The sequence below is a fragment of the Dunckerocampus dactyliophorus genome, chromosome 6, assembly GCF_027744805.1.
Source record: "Dunckerocampus dactyliophorus isolate RoL2022-P2 chromosome 6, RoL_Ddac_1.1, whole genome shotgun sequence".
Lineage (NCBI taxonomy): Eukaryota > Metazoa > Chordata > Actinopteri > Syngnathiformes > Syngnathidae > Dunckerocampus > Dunckerocampus dactyliophorus.
The window spans coordinates 5608258-5628286 of NC_072824.1; the positions used below are offsets into that span (position 1 = coordinate 5608258).

Consider the following 20029-nt stretch of genomic DNA (forward strand, 5'->3'; position numbering starts at 1 on the left):
GTGACGCCGACGTCATCGTTCTTAGAAAGGCGGCGGTTTTGTCACTCTGGAAGCCGCTTAAGGAAAAATACCGTTTCAGGACACCCAGAACAGCCCTGCCGTGTGGAGAAAAAGCTGAAACAATTAAAGACTTGACCTGAAAACATTCCCCTGTGGACAGTTTCGCTTCCCATCCGGGTAGTCTTCATAGGATCATGCGCGAAGATTGCTAACGAATCACCTTGATAGGAGTGATATCATGTAAACGACTGTCGTTGGCTGGCAGAGGCCCCACTCCGTTGTATTCTAACGACTGTCGTTTTCCACCACAAAAAAGTACGACCGTTCTGCTCTGGGCATGCCCTCTACCTTTAGGGGATAAATACCACCGCCTCAGACTAGAGCTGTCCTACCCAGTCACTGATGAATTGATGAAGCCTGCTCGGTCTTCTAAGACGGATGCAACGGTACATGGTAAAATGGCGGACCATTCAGTCCACCCTGCATGGGACGCTTATGGACCGCGGGTTTGAAATACATTTTGCATTGTGTGTATGTGTGTGTGTGTGTGTGTGTGTGTGTGTGTGTGTGTGTGCAAGTGTACCTATCGATGGCCAAAATCCCTCCCTGCGACATAAGATCTCATTTCACACACTGTACATATTCGAAGTGATGGACAGGCTGCCTAAAAGCGAAGAAGAAGGCGAGTCATTCGGCGATAGAGTATACAGTATATAGGCGAGTATAGGCGACAACAGCCATTTTGCCCCCCCCATTCAAGCCAGAACCGCCACTGCATAGATTATCTTAGTTTAGCCTAGCTTTGCTGCAAATGAGCCTGGCCTGGTGGCTCCAGGCGACTGTCGTGGAAAACAGTTATTTGACTCAACGGTATTCGTCCGAATCACAATTCCAATACAGCAGCGCCAGTGCAATTAACTTGATTGGTTTAAAACATATGGATTAAAACGGTGAACTGTTCGAGATGTGTGTGAATAGTCCGCTTTCTGGGCTGCAGAGCATTACTGAACAATCCTGAGGAAGTGAGAGGAACTTGAGAAGCGCCATCAATCATCTTAAGGTTGAATGAACTAACAGGAAAACCTTTTCTAACACAACGTGAAGCTGAACGTGTCTTCCGTTGTCGTTTTCAGTGCACAGCAGGCCAAAGATTGTTTAACCCTGGTGATGTGTCGCCGTTGTTGTTATTTTTTTTCATTTGGATACATTCCATATTATTAATATTGTAAACTGTCCTCCGTCATACCAGCCCAGTTCTGTAGGTGCGTCAGTACAGGGAGACACTATCTGGGCAGAGCAGAGCTTGTTAAAGACAAGCTGCACTTCATGGAAGGATGGATGCTGCACCCTGCACTGTCAATTACCAGAATCTCCCCTCAGCCAGAACCTCGCTTGGCAGACCCAGCCTGTGTGTGTGTGCGTGTGTGTGTGTGTGTGTGTACCTTTCCTTTAGGCCAAGCTCATTTTTGCCCATTTTTCCATCTGTGCCGACATCCATCAGCTTCTCCTCCCATCAACCTGCTGCAGAGCCGTTTTGTGATTTAAAGAAAAGCCAAAACTTCTACTTCTTCCTTCGACTTATTTTCTTTCACCGCCGTCGTCCCCCACGAGCCGCAAATCAGGCCAATAGTGCCTCAGCTTCTTTTTAATGGTGCAGAAAATGAAATGAAGTCAAAGTTGGAAGAGAGAGAAATGATGATCATGAAGGAGGGGTGAAAATATTGTGGGGGAGAGAGAAGCAGTGAAAACCTGTTGATGAAATGTTTGAGGTGGTCTACAGTATGTACAGTAAGCCTTTGGATACAGACCTTTCACAAAACAAAACAAACAAACAAGTCAGGTAAATTCAGTGCTGCAAAGCCTGCCTAAAGGTTCCTGGAACTTAAAAGGTTCCGGAAAAATGGCCAGGGACTTCATTTTGTCCCCAGTTCCCACAGTCCAAATGTGCATAGTGCCATGGTAAAGTTCCTGCGGTGGAAACGTGGCTAAAGACCACCGAGAAACTCCTACCAGCAACGACAAAGCAACTGTTTTAAAACGACTCTTACCTTTTCAGCTTTGCACCATTTGGAGCTCTCATGCATTTTATTGCCTTTGTTTATGTGCCCGTGTTTACTTTATGTGATGTTATTGCTTAATATGTTTCTTTTTACTGCTACTGCTGCAGAGCCAGTTGCCCACAAAAGACAAAAACAAGGGTGTTGAACTTCAACTATACAAACTGCATCAAGAAAAGGCATCAGAACCTGACCAAGTTCACGTAGTATTTGCCTGTAGTGCGTCACATGTGACAGCAAACTTGGAAAAATCAGTGCTTAAAATGTAATATGGCACAGGTGTCAGACTCAAGGCCCGAGGGCTAGATTCGGCCCGCCACATCGTTTTTTGTGGCCCGAGAAAGCACATCAAAAATGTGTTTGTCAATTCTGACAGAAAATGTATACTGTACGCATTTGGACGTTTTTATTTTTGTTGTTGCGGTGACTGTTGTTGGTAGGCAGAGGTTTCACTATCTAAAGCCTAGGTCACACCCCTTCCTACGGGCTCCTACGGATGGTCTACGTGCAAAAAACTGCAAGAAACTCACGCGTGTTACGTGCGGATTTACGAGCCGTAGACTGCCGCAGACCGGCCGCAAAGGTTCTTTGTCCGGGCAAACTTTGTACCACTTTGTACCATCTTTGTGCGCCGTAAATTTTTTCGTACGTCGCACTTGTGGACTCCTATGTGTGTCGTGCGCCACACGTGTACCCCTCCAAATAATTAGTGCGAACGACGCACGTTCAGCTATTTTGTAGCTGAGATCTTACTCCTTCATGGTCACCACAACTACGTTCTCCACAAAGAAAAAAAAGACGCAGCAATTTGAGAAACGCCAAAAATGTCATGTCCGGTTATGACCTAGGCTTTAACGACTGTTGTTTTGCACCACACATGAGTGAAAGCGATCTTGGTTGGCGGGGGGGTGTGCCTCAACCTCCGAGGATAAACGCTTGGATCTTCCACCATCCCCTCAGACTAGAGCTGTCCTACCTAGTCATGAAGACTGCTTGGATGAGAGGCGAAATGTCTTCTAAGACAATCTGAACGGTCCAGTTGCAGGGCATTAGTAATAGTAATAAATAGTAATAAAACTTTGACCCTTCAGTTGTCTTGCACATTGGAAGGGGCGTTGCAAAGGAGGGAGAGACAGGCTTATTGGGTGGAGGAAGTTTCAATAATGTGACCACTACACTGTTTAGTTATCACTGTCCATCCCATAGGAACAGATTCTTTCAAATTCACTTCTTCAAAAGTACCGTAACCGTTTCAGTGTTTATTTATGGCGGCCTGCCACTGAATAATTTTGACTGCCACAGGTCAATTCGGTACTACATATTTCTCCATGCTCGGGCCTCTGACTATGAGCTATCGGTGCAAAAGTCAGTAGGTAGTGCTAGTAGGAGTGCATCAAACCCACAAAACGTCGTAACACAAGCACCGCCTGTACAGTGTTCCCTCGTTTATCGCGGGGGATAGGTTCTGAAAATAGTCCACAATAGGTGAAACCCGCAACGTAGCCAACTGTTTGTTACAATGATTATATATGTTTTAAGGCTGTAAACCACCTCACCATACACTTTATACACTTTTCTCAGACAGGCAATTTCTACTCTTGTGTAAACACTCTCAAAGTTCAAATTTCGTTAGAATTTTAATGATCAATCTACTAGGTTAGACACAACAAATGATTAAGTGTCTCACGCCTATTTCACTCCTCTGACCATGCCTCACCCTGGCGCCATTCTGCTGTAGCGTTTTTGTGTCCTTATTAAAACGTAATGCTCCTGCCGTCGTATTTTTCTCCTCCTTGTCCTACTCCTTGAACCGAAGATTCATTTGTTCCGTAATGGCACCCAAAAGCCGGTTAGCTTCTTCTTCCTCTTCTATTGTTTACTGGCAGTTAGCAAGCAGCTCACACAGTTAGCTAGTTTGCTAGCGACCATTGACAACAACAGAAAATGTCACGGAGGATATTGATTGACAATGGTCTACAGCCAATCAGGACACAGAACAAAATTGGCGGGTTCTCACTTAGCCAATAAGGACTGTTGTGGGTCTATATTTAGCTGGTATTTTCTACTGTGGGTTCCTTGGATGCTCGTACAGGCTCATAAACACATACTGACACCAGGTGAGGGACAACATCTTTACTCCAGCTGTCTTCAACTCCATTAGTATACAACGCCCTCTACTGGTAGCAGTAGTAAATACAATAACAGACACATACCACAGAGGACGGATAGATCGCTCTAATACACCACAAGGACGCAGAACACAATGTGTGTTCATATGATGTTAAAAAAAAACACCGCGAGGTAGGCAGGGAACGCTGTACTGCATTTTTCATATTACAGGACTGAAGTAAGAATACTGTTCATTTTCATATTTCTCACTGTGTTTACCCTTCTATGTCAACGCAAGAACCTCACTCATATTAGAAGAAGAAGGTTATGGGAAGACATGACGAAGATTAAATTGAAGAGGAGTGAAGGAGGCAGGTCATGAGGATCATAATAAAGGAAGGTAGAAGGTAGGAAGAGAGTGAGGAAGGTTGTTGAGAGTCGAATGGTCAAATTCAACGTGTTCTCATTAGAGAACAAACGCTGAAAAAAAAGAAGACTTTCTTCAAAGTCATATTAGCAAAAAAAAAAAGCCATGCAGATGTCCAAGTGTGAGCTCGCATCACATTTATGGATCAGCTCATCCATAAAGTCCTGAGCTCCTGCATGCTAATGTACGTGTGTGTGTGTGTGTTTGTGTGCGCGTGTGTGTGTGCCATTTTTTTTTCAAAGGCTAAGTTGTAGAGAAGCGCGGTGGCCCCTAGCAGCAAACAGTCGTAATCCGTCCGCCTCGGTGGGGACTCTTTTGACAGATGGCGTCGATGCAGCACATGTGACAGGTGAAGTCAATATTTGGCGGCGGAGAAAGAGAAAACACTCGCGGTGGAACACCTCCCGCCTCGTTCTTCATGCGCTTGCTTCCGCCGCTCGGCAACGAGAGGAAGAGCGACGACGGAACAAATGAAATGACAAATCCGTTTGGGAAAAACAAAGATAGTGTGGACAAAGTGTCATAAGTCTAGAATGGAAGGATGGCCTCTGTGACCAAGCAGGACCAAAACTTGTTTTCCTCACTCCCAATGTGTAACACACACACACACACACACACACACACACACACACACACACAGAAGCTCACACATGGCATCAGGTCTTCCCACGCAGCCGCCTGAATAATTGAAGCGCCATTTAAAGTGAATGTTTGTGGAAAGTGGCCATGAAAGCGCAAGTCTGTCTGGCTGCCGGTCTCCCATCTGCTCGGCTCGGATGAGAACATTCTGGCACAATGTGACCTCACTGTGCTGCATTCAGGTGACAATTAAATGTTACATGACAGCAAAATAGTCAGAAGAGACTATGCGTTGCTTTGCTATGCTTTCTTTGAATTAGTGTCAGCATACACGGTCAAGATAATCTGGCCGTCAACGTTTCCAGCACCACAGAGAGCACCAAAATGCAGCTTTTCTTGCAAAGAGTCAAAATGCAGCAGATCCTCGTCTGCTGGCAGATTTATTTTCTCTGCTTTCAATTGTAAATAGTTTTGTTACTTAACTTAACTTCAATAGAAAGCAGTTTGAAGGTGCAATCTGCAGGGGAAAACAAGAGTGCTGCAGCTGTGAATCTAGCAGAGGGCGCTTACAAGTCCATTTAACCAACATTTTCCAGCAGGACGATGCTTTGACAAGATGGGAGGTTGCATTGCTGCACACTCACACGCAATAAAAAGATGAAACACAAAATTGAATAAAACAGGAATAAACAGCTTCGAGCGATGATCCTCACCTGGCGCACCAAACATCACCCAAATAACGACACCAATCAGTGTAACTTGAGAAGGGCTCATTCGTGCAGCACTACCCGCGCTCTGCAGGGCAACAGTTAGGCATACACGGCACAATGAAGCAGTAGTAGAAAAAGACAAATACGGCGCTATGGACTCAAAAGAGAATGACAAGTGGACACTGAAAATTGGACTTTTAACAGTGACCGGACCACAAAACACACATTTACCGAAGGTTCAGTGGTGAAACTGGTGTGTTGACAAACACTGTTTCAAAGGAATATAACCTGGAGAAGCACTTTCAGACAAAACATTACAACTTTGATGAAGTCCATCTCCCCAGCCCCTCTGATTTTTGATGGGTGGGGCAGTTCTGTATTTTTTTATGTTATTTTTCTAGCTGTTATTCTTATACTTTTGCACTTCTAATAATAACAATATCGGATTACATTTACATAGTGCCTTTGTAAAGGGCACCCAAAACGCTTCACAGTGAACCCATTATTCATTTACTCGTCAGTCACACACAGGTGGTGGTAAACTACATCTGTAGACACAGCTACCCTGGGTTAGACTGACGGAAACGTGGCTGCCAATTCACGCCTACGGCCTCTCCGTATATATATTCCTATTCATACACCAGTGTGAGCATGAAGCAGGGATCGAACCATCAACCTTTCTGTCTGCTCTACCACCTGACCCACTACCGGCAAGCACTTTACATACAGTAACAGAACGATATGAAAATAACTATATTGGAAAAATACCCAGCAAAGCCATTTCTAGATTCTCTCTGCTTCGCTTCCCTTTTTAATGTCACAGCTTTTGGGAAGTCTTTAATCACGTTCTAAAGTTCATCTCATCTTCATCGCCCGTCTGGGTCCGCAGCGCCGACGGATCACAACTTCATAAAAGATCCGCTCGCGTTCCGGCGTGTCGGCTCCCAGCGGACGACGCCGGCTCGGGCCTATTTTTGGTATGACGGATCTGGCTTTTAAGTCGCTGACAGGAGAGCGTTTTGGTCGCTCGACAACGCGCCGACGAGCGTCATGACACCTTTCAAGCGCAAACAATGCGAAGACAAACAGCTCAAAGTGGGAAGAAAAGAAATATGAGAATTTTTTACAGAGCTGGTGGTGAAGATGGTTGACTACGCCCCCTCGCTAACACTAGCACTAATGGATGTCTTATAGAAGCACCCCAGCCTTCCTTCGGCATCAGCATGCAGCACACTCCCCACAGCATCCCCTGCTTCACGCCATCCATGCATAAACAGCGAGCGGCAACACAGCGGCCCGGCTGCTTATTTACTACATTCAGATTGAGCGTGACACCCGGAGCGCCCGTGTGATTTGACCGTGCACGTACGAGACGGCGCCGACGCGCACGCTCGTGATTATCATGCTCTGCAGAGGTCGTAAACACTCGCAGTCCAAAACCTCTGAGACACAAATCTCATCTCAAGACCATCTTTTGTCTGCCTCAAAGATGCTTGTGTGGCGACATGAGAGGTACTGGAGCACAAACATGATGACAGGTCGCATGCACACACGTAATGGTTACAACGGCTACAATTTATCGGCGAGGTTTGGCTGCTGTCTGCTGCATCACAAGTGTTTAAATCTTTGCTGCACACTTGACTGTAAAGTAGTGGTGGGCCGTATATTTGGTACCTGGGTCTTCGGTGGGGACTAAATCCACCCTTTAATACCACAGCCACTGTGTCACCATTATACAAACTAATAATCAATAATATACTAAAACGCAATATAAAAAGGCGTGGCATGACAGAGAGAGAGGCATTTGGCGTATTTGGGCTGAATACCTTTTTACTAAAGCGTGAAACCCAGTTGAACCTTTATCTTTGTCAAAGAATTCCAAACCGCTACACTACAACATCATCTGCAGAAGTTCAGAATCAATATTTTTCTGCAAAATTAAGCGTTGAAGGAGCCCTCGCACTAGGGATTTCCTGATCTGATATTGATATCGGATATGCTGTTATCAGCAAAAAAACCCAATATGGATTACTGTATGTAAGCCTGCATTTCAAATCTCCGATATGGGCACTCCGATACAGCCGATAGAGCCTGTGTGATCACAACAACAGCATTTGCTATCGTGCTAACAAAGTAGCAAGGAGCAGGAATGATGACGTCAGCCGTGTGGCAGCCAAACGATGTTGCAGCTGAGTGCAAAACCTGCCATGCACAAGTTTCCTGTGGTGGCACAGAACGGGGAAGTTTAATACGACCAACATCGTCACAAATACAAAGCGGCGTCACAAGGGAAACTCCCATGAGAAGGCAAAACGTGATTAGCTATAGCAGAAAAGATGACCAGCCCCTGTCGGTGGTGAATAATGTTGAGTTTAAACGCGTCTTGAGCACCTCGAACCTCGCTGTATTAGGCCGAGCTGCCACTACAATGTGGATGAAACTACTGTATAATCCACGTGCGTAAACAAACAAATGGTTGGGTTTTTCTCATACCTGCCGTTGCTGACTATTGTTCTCTGTTTGAGTAATATCACTTGAGCAAGCCTTTTCTAACATTCCACACTACAAAATAAGACATAAAAGTATGTATGATTTGTGCTGATATCGGTATCGGCTGATATTCAAGGCTGTAATAGCGGTAGTGAAAAAGTTGTATCGGGACACCCCTTCCTCACACCCCCACGCAACTCGGCAGTCAACAATGAGTCGGCAGGTACGCAGGACTCGACGCCATTATCTCCAGTTCAAAGGAAAGGTGTTTATTTCTTTAATATTGTCATTTCCTGTCGCCACCGTGTGATGCTGAAACAAATTCAGGAAGTGACCGATGCATAGCTTCAAGGTGCCGTTTTCATTATATAAACAAGTTATGAAGCACATCTGGCCGTGTGGAGCCAAGTTATGAACGTTTACAGATTTGTGGCGAATCCTCAGACCGACCAACAAAGTTTGCCACCATGCCCGACCCGCATTCTCCAGTGTAGGCTAAATAGGTTGGCAATTTATCATTGCCCAACTGTCTAATATGTGTGGTTTTCATTTGGGCTCATTTGGTCAAAGTGCCTTGGACTGGTTTGTCAAAGTACGACCCCTGGTTTTTGCCCAAAATGTCCACAAACAAAAATGGCTGACTTCTTGTTTGTTTTGGAACATGGCTTCTTGAGACTTTTGTGTGCATCCTTTCATAATAGACGTCTCCACCAAATGTCATGATGATCATTGAAACTGGTGGCAGGGGCTAATTAAAAGGGGGCGTTACTGAGTGAGCTTAGGAGGTTTGTGTTTAAAACCCCTAAAAAAGCCTGATGCGCTTGCAAATTTCATGCACGTTAAGGCCCTCAAAAATGTGAGGAAAGTCACGGAATAATAATAATCAACAATTTACATCACAGTTATCCGACACGCTGAGCCAAAATCCACCCTCCCTTCCATATCGTTGGGCCAGCACTGCTGATTCTGAAGGCCCTGGGCAGTTTAGATTGCCATGGAAACACGTAGAAGCTGAAATTTGATTGGACAAACAAAATCAAACATACACATACCCGCACAGCCAAAAGACATGCTACGAAATGATGATGTTAGAGTGTTGGGAATAAATGAACACAGTAATATTGGAATTGAAGTTGTAAATGTAGGTCAGTGCTTGTTTAGGCCAGCAGAGAAGGCATTGCTGGCCCTGACGGCACACCACCGCTGGAAAGAGACAACACCTTCAACCCCAGCTGTCTTTTAGCAAACTGTCTTAGTCTTTGAAGCAAACTGCTCCTCATCATCCACATGAAGAACAGTCACTGATAGCAGAAAAGAACATCTTTTGGAAGCTGCAGCAAAGAACATACACAAAAAGTGAGTGTGACTCTTCTATTCCTGAAGTGCTGCACAGAAAAGGGTGAAAATGTGCCGAAACACGCACCCCTGCCGTGTTGCCTGTGCTGTAATTTTTTTCTCACAAATACACCACATGGTGGCGCTGTTATTAGACCCCGAAGTCAGAATGACACACTGCCCAATGCACTCCACAAAACACCCGCTGTAACTCGGGTATTTTTTGCCAAATCGACACCAAATTTGGTACACACCTTTAGGGGATTTACAGGTACAAGTGTGTACGGTTGCATCAAGATCGGTTGAAAAACATGGCCGCCGTCAAGCAAAACATCTTTGCGGGAACACCTTAGTTTCTAAGTCAAGTCGAGCCTTTGTCTAAGTGTATTATTATTATGTATTGTTAGCACGTTGGCCAACACAGTAACAGCTTGGAGATCGGGAACACCTGGGTTCGATTCTCCCTTGGGCATTTCTGTGTGGAGTTTGCATGTTCTCCCCGTGTGTGTGTGGGTTTTCTCCGGGTACTCCGGCTTCCTCCCACATTCCAAAAACATGCATGTTAGGTTAATTGGAGACTCTAAATTGTCCATAGGTATGAATGTGAGTGTGAATGATTGTTTGTCTATATGTGCCCTGCCATTGGCTGACGACCAGTCCAGGGTGTACCCCGCCTGTCGCCCGAAGTCAGCTGGGATAGGCTCCAGCATGCCCCCGCGACCCTAATGAGGAAGAAGCGGTATAGAAAATGGATGGATGGATATTATTATATTATTATTATTATTATTATTATGTATTATCTAAGTGTATTGTGTGTATTACATGTATGCTACACAACCCATGGGAAGCGCCACTAATGCCACTCAGGGTAGTCCTCATTTTGTTACTGTTCAATTATTCTATCGCTATTCAAACTTATTCCTTTTGGTTGCTGATCTTGTTATCTAATCTCGTTCAGTTCCTTCCACTTTCACCAACAGCGTCTAGTCCACAGGTTCCGTCCTGTGCAAGGTCCAATTGGCCATGCGTCCACCAGCGTAGGTCGTCTGTGGTCGACCGACGCGGGACGTCAACACCTTAAATAACTTGGAGCAGACACGCCACATTTTGATTTTAGTGTCTTGCTAGAAAATGTCCAATTGCAGTTTACAAGCTTCTTAGATTAGATGAAATTAAAGTTTTATGGTCCCTGTTGGGAAATTGGGCCACGGCTGCCGAAAGGAGGGAAAAGAAAAAAGTGGGAGAGTAAATTGAAATCATCCTTGGAAACAGCCCACATGATTACAAGAGGAATACATTACAATTAATGGCGTCCTTTATTATTTTATACATAGATGGGCTGAACATGTGGCCCGTTACAATTGAGACACATAAAGTCAATTTGGTTCTCCCTCTGGTGTCTAGAATGTCTCCCTGCAGGATGGAGTCTGGATTAAAGGTGCTTTTCACTGAAAATGCACTAAAAAGACTTACTATGTTTACTTGCTTTCAATGGACTTCAAATCTTATCATAAATGCTCTTAAGGGCCACACAGTCCAATCAGGCTCAGTTGGTTAAATACGCGAGTCCAAACAACAGTACCTGGCCGACCAGGTGCATATGAGGTGTGTTAAGAAGTGGAGTTATGATGCAAACCGCCCTCTATTGTACAGCGTGGTAACGACACGCTACATTCACAGACAGTCCCCTTATTACGTTTGATACTACAGTGATGAGATCAATATTTTTCAGTTCTCTTCCGCTGTTTATGTTGAAAAATATCCGTGTGTGTTTTTTAGGGTGTTATTGATATTTTCATATTTATTTATTGTTGTATTGTTCACAAAGTTGTTCATTTTGTTTTTTACGGTCCATGCAGTTACGTGGTATCGGATCGATACCAAAATTTGCAGTATCATCCTGCTTCACAGACCTCCACAGGCATAACTAAATCGATCATGATTAGCTGAGATTAGACTGACAGCTCAGTCGCACTTCGCGCATATAAGAGTTTAAAACCTTGTTTTTAACCATTTTGACCTCTTTCACCATACTTAAGCCAATTTTAGCAGCCACATTTACATTAATTCTAACAAGACAGAGCAAAGTCAAGTGGTCAATTCATAGAATCTACAGAATTAGAGTTTCACTTTTTGAATCAAACTCCTGAATTCAATTCACTATTCAAAGATAGTCTAATTTATTGAGATGCACCACCCAGGCCGAGTGCACCAACCTAGGACTTTGCCGCTTCGTGCCCCCTTCCTAAGTCATGTGATCTGCCGACTGAGGCGCCGCTCGGGCTTGAATATTTTAACAGGTGACGCTCGGAGAGACCCGGCTGCTCGCAGTGTTGTCGTCGTATACATTTTTAAACATCCAAGCTGCCGAAGCCAAGGCCCCGCATCCAACTGGAGGTGCACTGATAAGAAAAAGTGATGCGATCCTTTCACTGAATGGCTGCGATTTAGGAGGAACGCGGCAGGGTCTGGGCCGTGAGCGCTTCTGAAGCACCCTCTGGGTGAAATTTGCAACTTTAACACTCACGAGTCCTTGACCTCGCGGATGCGGAAAATGCAGGCGCAGCATGACAGGTGGGGTAGCATGATGACGACTTCCAGCTGAGTCTTTAAAGGAAAACTGCACTTTTTTGGGAATTTTGCCCATCATCCTTATGTGAGACATGAACACACAAGTCTTTCTCTTTGCTGTGCATTCTAAAGATATAAAAACAGCTAAAAAGAGGTAGGTAATTCTCGCACATAATGGGAAACCCCTAGAAAGCCCACTATTAAAACACTTCCAAAAACCTCCAACAAGCTTTTATGGTTTTACATCCATGTAGTAACAGGCACATTCATACTTACAGTATTTTGCTGTATTTTGGTCCTTTTAAGCATTAGCGGAACTTCCTTCCTGGGTGCATTGATTTCACATAGCAACATCTTTTCCAAACTCAAAATCACAGCAGCAGTGGCAGCAGCTCCGATATGTAGCGTTACCTTTCGCTAGTGGCCTCAGGCATTGTGAACAAGTATGTGGTGAAGCTCGTCGCTAGCCGGCTAGTAGTTAGCCGGTTTGGTGTGGCAAGGTGTCACTACACCAGTAAAGTAGTTCTTTGGCTTAACAATGTTAATAACAATAATAATAACAATGTCGCTGTAGCTGGGTTAATATGCAGGTCACGTTATATGTAAATGGAGCGTTGTTGGCGCTTTTTGGAGGTTTTTTCAGAATCCAATCCAATCCAAACCACTTTATTTATATAGCACATTTTATAGACACTGTTTCCAAAGTGCTGCACAAACCACAAAACCACAAATAATAAATAAATAATGTCAATGGACATCAACCTTCATCCAAAGATTTCCTCAAAAATGTGGAATAGCTGCAAGCAAAACACATTTTGCACTTGGCAACTTGTGAAGGTTGTCTTGAACTTGAGCTCACTTTTAGGGAACAGAGAGTTGCAAAAAGACACTGCAGGCAAAACCAAGAGGAACGTCGGATTAACAACTTCATGCAGACAATTTGGGGATTTTAACACAACAAGAATGTGTCTAAAGCAACGCTGTCACACTCGCACTGAACTCCTCCCCATTGGTTTGCTTTTGTCTACAGTAGGAATTATTCATAAAGCCTCGCTTGCTCCCTTTCCAGCCCTCGCAAGATGTGAGAAATAGAAAAACTTTTTGCCAAAGAGCCGAGTACAAATGCAAGCCCACGGTGGGAGGCGGGGAACAAACAGGAAGTGAGCCAGGAGCCTTTCCTGTCTCGTGTTGGACACACGCATATGTATCAGGACACGACATTACCAGACAGCGTGTGTGCAGTCCTGAAGACAAACTAGACGGAACGTATCTTTGATTCCCAGCGGACTCGGTCGCCATCACAAAAACTGTTTGTAAACTCTGAGCATAAATTCACGATTCTTTCTTCAGGCGACACCACGGACAGAAAAAACAAAACAAAAAATGTCTTAAATGCCGACTCCTTCTTACATTTCTTTGTACACACACTTGTCACCCAGGGAGAAAATACAGCAGAACTTCTATGGAGCCACAACGCTGAAGTTTTGGCATTTGAAACTTTACACTAGAAAAAGTTGTACTGACATTGAAACAAGTATTGGCATTGTAAAATGTCGAACTGAAAAATGAAATGCAAACCTATCATATTTTTTATTATGATATGTTTTTTCAAACCCCGCCTCTCACCCGAAGTCAGCTGGGATAGGCTCCAGCAGTGAGGATAAGCGGCATAGAAGATACATTGATGGATGGATGGATGTTTTTTCAATATCAAAATTCCATTTTTATTACACTGTATTTTTTTTAAGTGTCACGTGTTTTTCAGTTTCAACTTTCTGGTTTTCAGGTCCAGTTTAACTTTTTTTTCTGTTTCAACTTACTGGCAGTGTTTGGTCTCCTTTCGACATCAAAACACCGCCAGTAAGTTGACACTTTTTTTGAAGTGTCACATGTTTTCATTTTCAACTTTCTGTTTTTCAGCTTTATTTTTTAAGCTTATTTATTTGTTATCAGTTTCAGCTTACTGGCAGTGTTTTGACTCTCCCTTGCACGTCACCTGTAAAAAATAAAACTGAGGTTGAAAACCAGAAAGTTGAAACTGAAAACCTGTGACACTTAGTCTTCAGATAGTTTTTTCACACTGTTTTAAATGTCACAGGTTTTCAGTTTCAGCTATCTGGTTTTCGGCTTTAGTTGTATTTATGTTTATTTTTGCATTTTCAACTGACTGGCAATGATTTGACTTTCCCTTCCACGTGAACTGAAAACAATTAAACCGGAGCTGAAAACCAGAAAGCTGACATTGAAAACCTGTAGTACTTTAGGTTTTCAATGTCAGCTTTCTGGTTTTCTGCTTCCACGTCACAACACTGCCAGTTGAAACTGAAAAACCAAATAAAAGTAAACCTGAAACCAGAAAGTTGACACTGCAACAAGAACTGCAACAACGAACTGATGATTAATGGTTTATCCAATTAATCGAGGACTATTTTGGTAATCGATTAATCGTTGCATTTAAAAATGTACTGTAAATATCCTGAGTTCATCCTCTAAAATGTGACTGTTTTTTTAATTTTCTTAGTCACACACATCAGCTTTGACTTTGGAAAAGAGCAATCAACATTTTTGCCTCTTTCTGACATCGTGCGAAGCAAACCACTGTAGAGATGTGTGCGTAGAGCACTCCCACGCAAAGTATGGGATTTATCCGCTTGTACTTGTGCGTGGGAAAATGTGTACATTTATGCACAACTCTTACCGTGCGTACACACAAACCCTAGTGGTAGAACAGTGAAACTACAAATAGCTATGGCTGTGCCTGTCCAGCGCAGGAGGTGGCTAGGGACCGGGAGGTCTGGGCTTCCCTACTGAGACTGCTGCCTCCACGACCCGGACCCGTATAAGCGGAGGAAAATGGATGGATGGACTTGGCAGGAGAATGTGCATACCTGCATGCAAACTGTACTTCTCTACTTCAATTTGTCAGAGGAATTCCTCTTCCTCGCCCTCTTTGCGATCATTTTGGGGAGGGAAAAAGTCCATCCGTGCATTCTTAAAGGGATTGCTGCTAAGAGGTGGAAATTAAAAATGAGTCTTTTACAAAATCCGATTCATCGATTAATAGAAAAAATAACCGACGGATTAATGGATTATTAAAATAATCATTAGTTGCAGCCCTGACTGCAACTCTGTGACACTTAAAAAGGAAAGCGTCAGCTGTCAGTGTCAGCGTTTTGCCTCTTCCCTTTCACATCAAAAGGCTGCCAGTAAGTTGAAAGTGAAACAACTGAAACTGAAAATATTGAAGCTGAAAACCAGAAAGCTGAAATTGAAAACCTGTGAGACTTAATCTTCTGATTTTTTTACACTTTCATTGTATTTTTGTATGTTTCTTTCGGTTTACCTTTTCACCTTCATTTTATTTTTTTCAGTTTCAGCTTACTGGCTGACCAGAAAGTTGAAACTGAAAACCTGTGACACTTAACCTTCAGATAATGTTTTTACGCGGTGTTAAATGTCACAGGGGTGTCCAAAGTGTGGCCCGGGGGCCATTTTGTCAAAAGTTTTCTGTTTCAACTTTCTGGTTTTCAGCTTCAGTTTTATTTTATTTTCAGTTTCACACTGGTAGTGTTTGACGTGGAAGGGAGAGAGTCAAAGCACTGCCAGTAAGTTGAAACTGAAACAAAATAAAAATGAAGCTGAAAAGCAGAAAGTTGAAACTGAAAACCTGTGACCATACTTTGGACTCCCCTGTCATAGGAAACACTGAAGACAACAATAATCTGTTCCAGGGTCAACCCGTCGCCATCATAGAAGCTGTGTTATCTGTCCAGGCAATGTTTTTTACGTGTCACACAGGTGTAAAAAAAAATGAAGCAGTGTTATTGTATCAAATGTTAACTTTCCTAACAAGTCAGGAAAAAATAAAAAATTGAATAAATTCTCCGTTAAAGAAGTTGTTCAACCTTATGGGAGGTGCTGTTTGACAGAGGCAGAATTTTAAATATAGCACTTATTGGATCTCAGTAGATTGTGTCACCCCAGTGATGGGCAAATTACTTTAAAAAGTATTTACTTATAGTTACTAGTTACTTTCCCATGAAGATGAATTCAGACCAGAATGACTCCGCCATACAGTACATGTGTTACCATACGAGTGCATAGCGGAACCACATGCTCATGTTTTGTTTGTTGTCCCGTGTCCGTGAATGCCCCTTGCGCGTGATTGGTGGAGAGTGAGCAAGTGTCACGTTGGTGTGGCGAGCATGCAGAAACGGTGTGCAAATTGGAGATGTTGGAACTGAGCACTGCTGCTGAAGTCTTAAACGACAAGCGCACTTTATTTGGAATTTTGCCCATCATCCACAATACTTATGTGAGACATGAACACACGTCCTTCTCTTTTTTGTGCGTTCTAAAGATATAAAAACCGCTGAAAAGAGGCAGGTAATTAATGCACGTAATGGGACACACTTATTCCACCTTTTAAAACACCTCCAAAAACCTCCAACAAGGTTTTATACTTTCATGTCACCATGTTGTAACAGGTACATTCATGATAACATGTAATACTTACACTACTTTGTCGGATTTTGGACATTTTTAAGCATTAGCGGAACTTCCTTCCTGGTCGCATTGATTTCACATAGCAACATACAAAGGAACGCTACACCTAGCGTTAACTTTTCCAAACTCAACAATAAAAACACAGCAGCAGCTCTAATGTGTAGTGTTACCTTTTGCTTATGGCCTGACGCATTGTGAGCAAATGTGTGGTGAAGCTAGTCGCTGGCCGACTAGTAGTTGTGACGAGGTGTCACTATGCCAGTAACGTAGTTCTTCGGGGTAGCAATGTTAATAACAATAATAATAACAATGTCAGAGTAGCTTGGTTAATATGCAGGTCACATTATGTAAATGGAGCGTTGTTGGGCCACACATCAGGAGATTTGGAAGACCTGGATTCAAATCTCCGTTGGGCATTTCTGTGTGGAGTTTGCATGTTCTCCCCGTGTGTGTGTGGGTTTTCTCCGGGTACTCCGGTTTCCTCCCACATTCCAAAAACATGCATGTTAGGTTAATTGGTGACTCTAAATTGTCCATAGGTATGAATGTGAGTGTGAATGCTTGTTTGTCTATATGTGCCCTGCCATTGGCTGGTGACCAGTCCAGGGTGTACCCCGCCTCTCACCCAAGTCAGCTGGGATAGGCTCCAGCATACCGGCAACCCTAATGAGGATAAGCGGCATAGAAGATGGCTGGATGGAGCCTTGTTGGTACTTTTTGGAGGTTTTTTCAGAAGGCTTTATAGGTGGAATAGGTGCGTCCCATTACGTGCATTCTTAGCTGCCTCGTTTCAGCTGTTTTTATATCTTTAGAACGCACAGAAAAGAGAAAGACGTGTGTTCATGTCTCACGTAAGGATTGTGGATGCTGGGCAAAATTCCAAAAGAAGTGCAGTTTTCCTTTAAGGTCAGAATAAAGTGGGAAAAACGAGCTTCGGTAAAAACGCACCATATTTCACTGTCTCTAACGGTAATGCCGTTGTTATGTTTGAAAACAATAATGGCGTGAGGAACACGAAACAATTCCCCAATTAGCCCACGGGTGTCCAAAGTGCAGCCCTGGGGGCTTTTTTCGACCCACAGTTTGTTTTTTAAACATGCGCTGATTGTTAAAGATCTATATTATTAGATATTACACTCATTTGCTTAGTCAGCTATAACACAAAACCAAGATGTGGATGTTTTGCTCAGACAGATTGACTAACATTGGATTGCTTTTGGCGTCCAACATTCCAAAATCCCTGCCCTCACTCATCACGCCATCGTCCTGCAGCAGCTTCTCACGCCTCCCTCCTTGACCACAGCGAGGGAGCGTGCACGCTCACATGCATACTGAACAAGTTCGGACCCAATCAGAAAGTAATGGACAGCCAGGGACGTACAGGTCATGTGATCGTGATGGTGTACGTGGCGGGGGGAGGCTAGGCACGTTAGAGTCATAAATTAAGTCAGGTTGGGGGGTGGGGGGCGTTAACACCTTCCATCCAATGTTACAGGTGCGCACGCGCGCCCCCTGAAGGCCGATGGTGCAACGTGGAAACGCATTTAAAAGTGTGCGTCTTCATCTTCTTCGCGCGTGCACATCTCAGTGAGGTCTTAACGATGACACGCACGCAAACATACACACACACACACACACACACACACACACCCATGCAGACATCGTCCACCCCCGCCTCCACCCTCCTCCCCTCCTCTCATCATCCCATGGTCCCGGGATCCTGGATGCACGGAGGCGCGCATCTGCACATGTGGCCGTGCATGCAACAACCAAAAAAAAAAGCTCCTCGTGAAGTCCTGTCACTTTTATGCACCCTCACTCTCACCGAACACCACCCCAAGCAAAGCGGACCGATCCAAAGCTCTGCGAAAATGCATCAAAACTCCTCACGCGGACAAGTCTAGAACCACATCCCAGTCCCCAGTCCTGCCAGCTGTGCCCACACTGGAGCGGGTCTTACCTCGTCTCGGAGGAGGAGCGGAGCGAGGTTCCGTTCTGCAGCTGGAGGAGGCGAGTAGGATCCAAGCACACAAGATTCGGTGCGTTCCAGCAGAGGAGGAAGGAGAGAGTGGGGAGGAGAGGCGAGTGATGGGAGAGGCGGTCTGCTGGGGGAGGGAGAGGGGATGGAGGGATGAGAGGGAGGGGTGCAGGAAGCAGAATTGGACTGCTAAGATTCTAACGAACTCACGACCTGCTGAGAAACATCCTCCAGATTTGCACTGCTAACTTCCAACTCCTCCGGAATCAATAATAAAATAAGTGCAGAAGTAATGATAATCAGTGGGATGACGTTCATTCAAATGACGTAAATATACAGACTTTCACGCATGTTTGTGTTTGTGTAACTCTTCTACTCCTGAACGGCTGCACGCAAAAGGGTGAAAATGTGTCAAAACATGCATCCCTACCGTGGTGCCTGTGCTATTATTTTCCTGACAAATACACCACATCGTGGCGCTGTTACTAAACCCCAAAGTCCAATTGACTTGACATTTATCACACAGCTCTCCAAAACACCCACTGTAATTTTAGGGTGTTTCCCTCAATCACGACCAAACTTGGTACACCCCTCTGGGGGACCGACAAGCGCATGTGTTTCAAATTTCAGCAAAATGTATTGAAAAACATGGCCGCCATCATGCAAAACGTCTCCATCTGTGTATTGCATGTATGCTAGCTGTCTTAGAAAGCACTTTCAGCACAGCCCGTAGGGGGCGCCGCTACACTACACACTTACAGTCACTCAAAGGATCCGAAGGATGAACTCTTTCTTTGTCTTTTTTTGTGCCATTATGTCCAAAAGCATCACAACGGGGTGTTAAGAGAAGAAGAATATAGACAGGAAGTGTTAGCAAAGTTAATATTTTATATACTATTAGCACTTCTTTTTACACTTGTAGGACACTTAATTTTAAAATGTGACTTAAAACATGAGCTGCAAATTTAATTGGGTATTTAAATGATGGCCACAGTTTGACTCGGGAACAGACTATTTATGCTCTGCGTGATAAGTGTTAGCATGCTGCCCCCTATTGACGGAACAGGTGCGACGTCACGTCATATTTACACACGGAATTTATCAGCCACAAATTTGATTTTCAATCTGAGCACGTACTGACGCTCCTCACACACACACACACACACCCACACACACACACACACACACGCATACGCACACTAAAAGGGGGAGATCGAACTGGGCAGCTGACGTGTTCCCTTGCAGTTTGTGTGTATTCCAAGTGTTT

At 44.1% G+C, this 20029-nt stretch overlaps 1 protein-coding gene across 4 annotated transcripts in view; it reads right to left on the minus strand.

The window, feature by feature from the left end:
* LOC129183375 (protein phosphatase 1 regulatory subunit 29-like) overlaps nucleotides 1-18885 on the minus strand; it is a 182184-nt gene extending 163299 nt beyond the window's left edge. For all 4 annotated transcript variants that reach the window (XM_054780527.1, XM_054780524.1, XM_054780526.1 and 1 more), the window contains exon 1: nucleotides 18745-18885. The gene's annotated coding sequence lies outside the window, so the exon portion shown is untranslated. The remainder of the gene's footprint in view (nucleotides 1-18744) is intronic.
* Between the last annotated feature and the right edge of the window lie 1144 nt (nucleotides 18886-20029).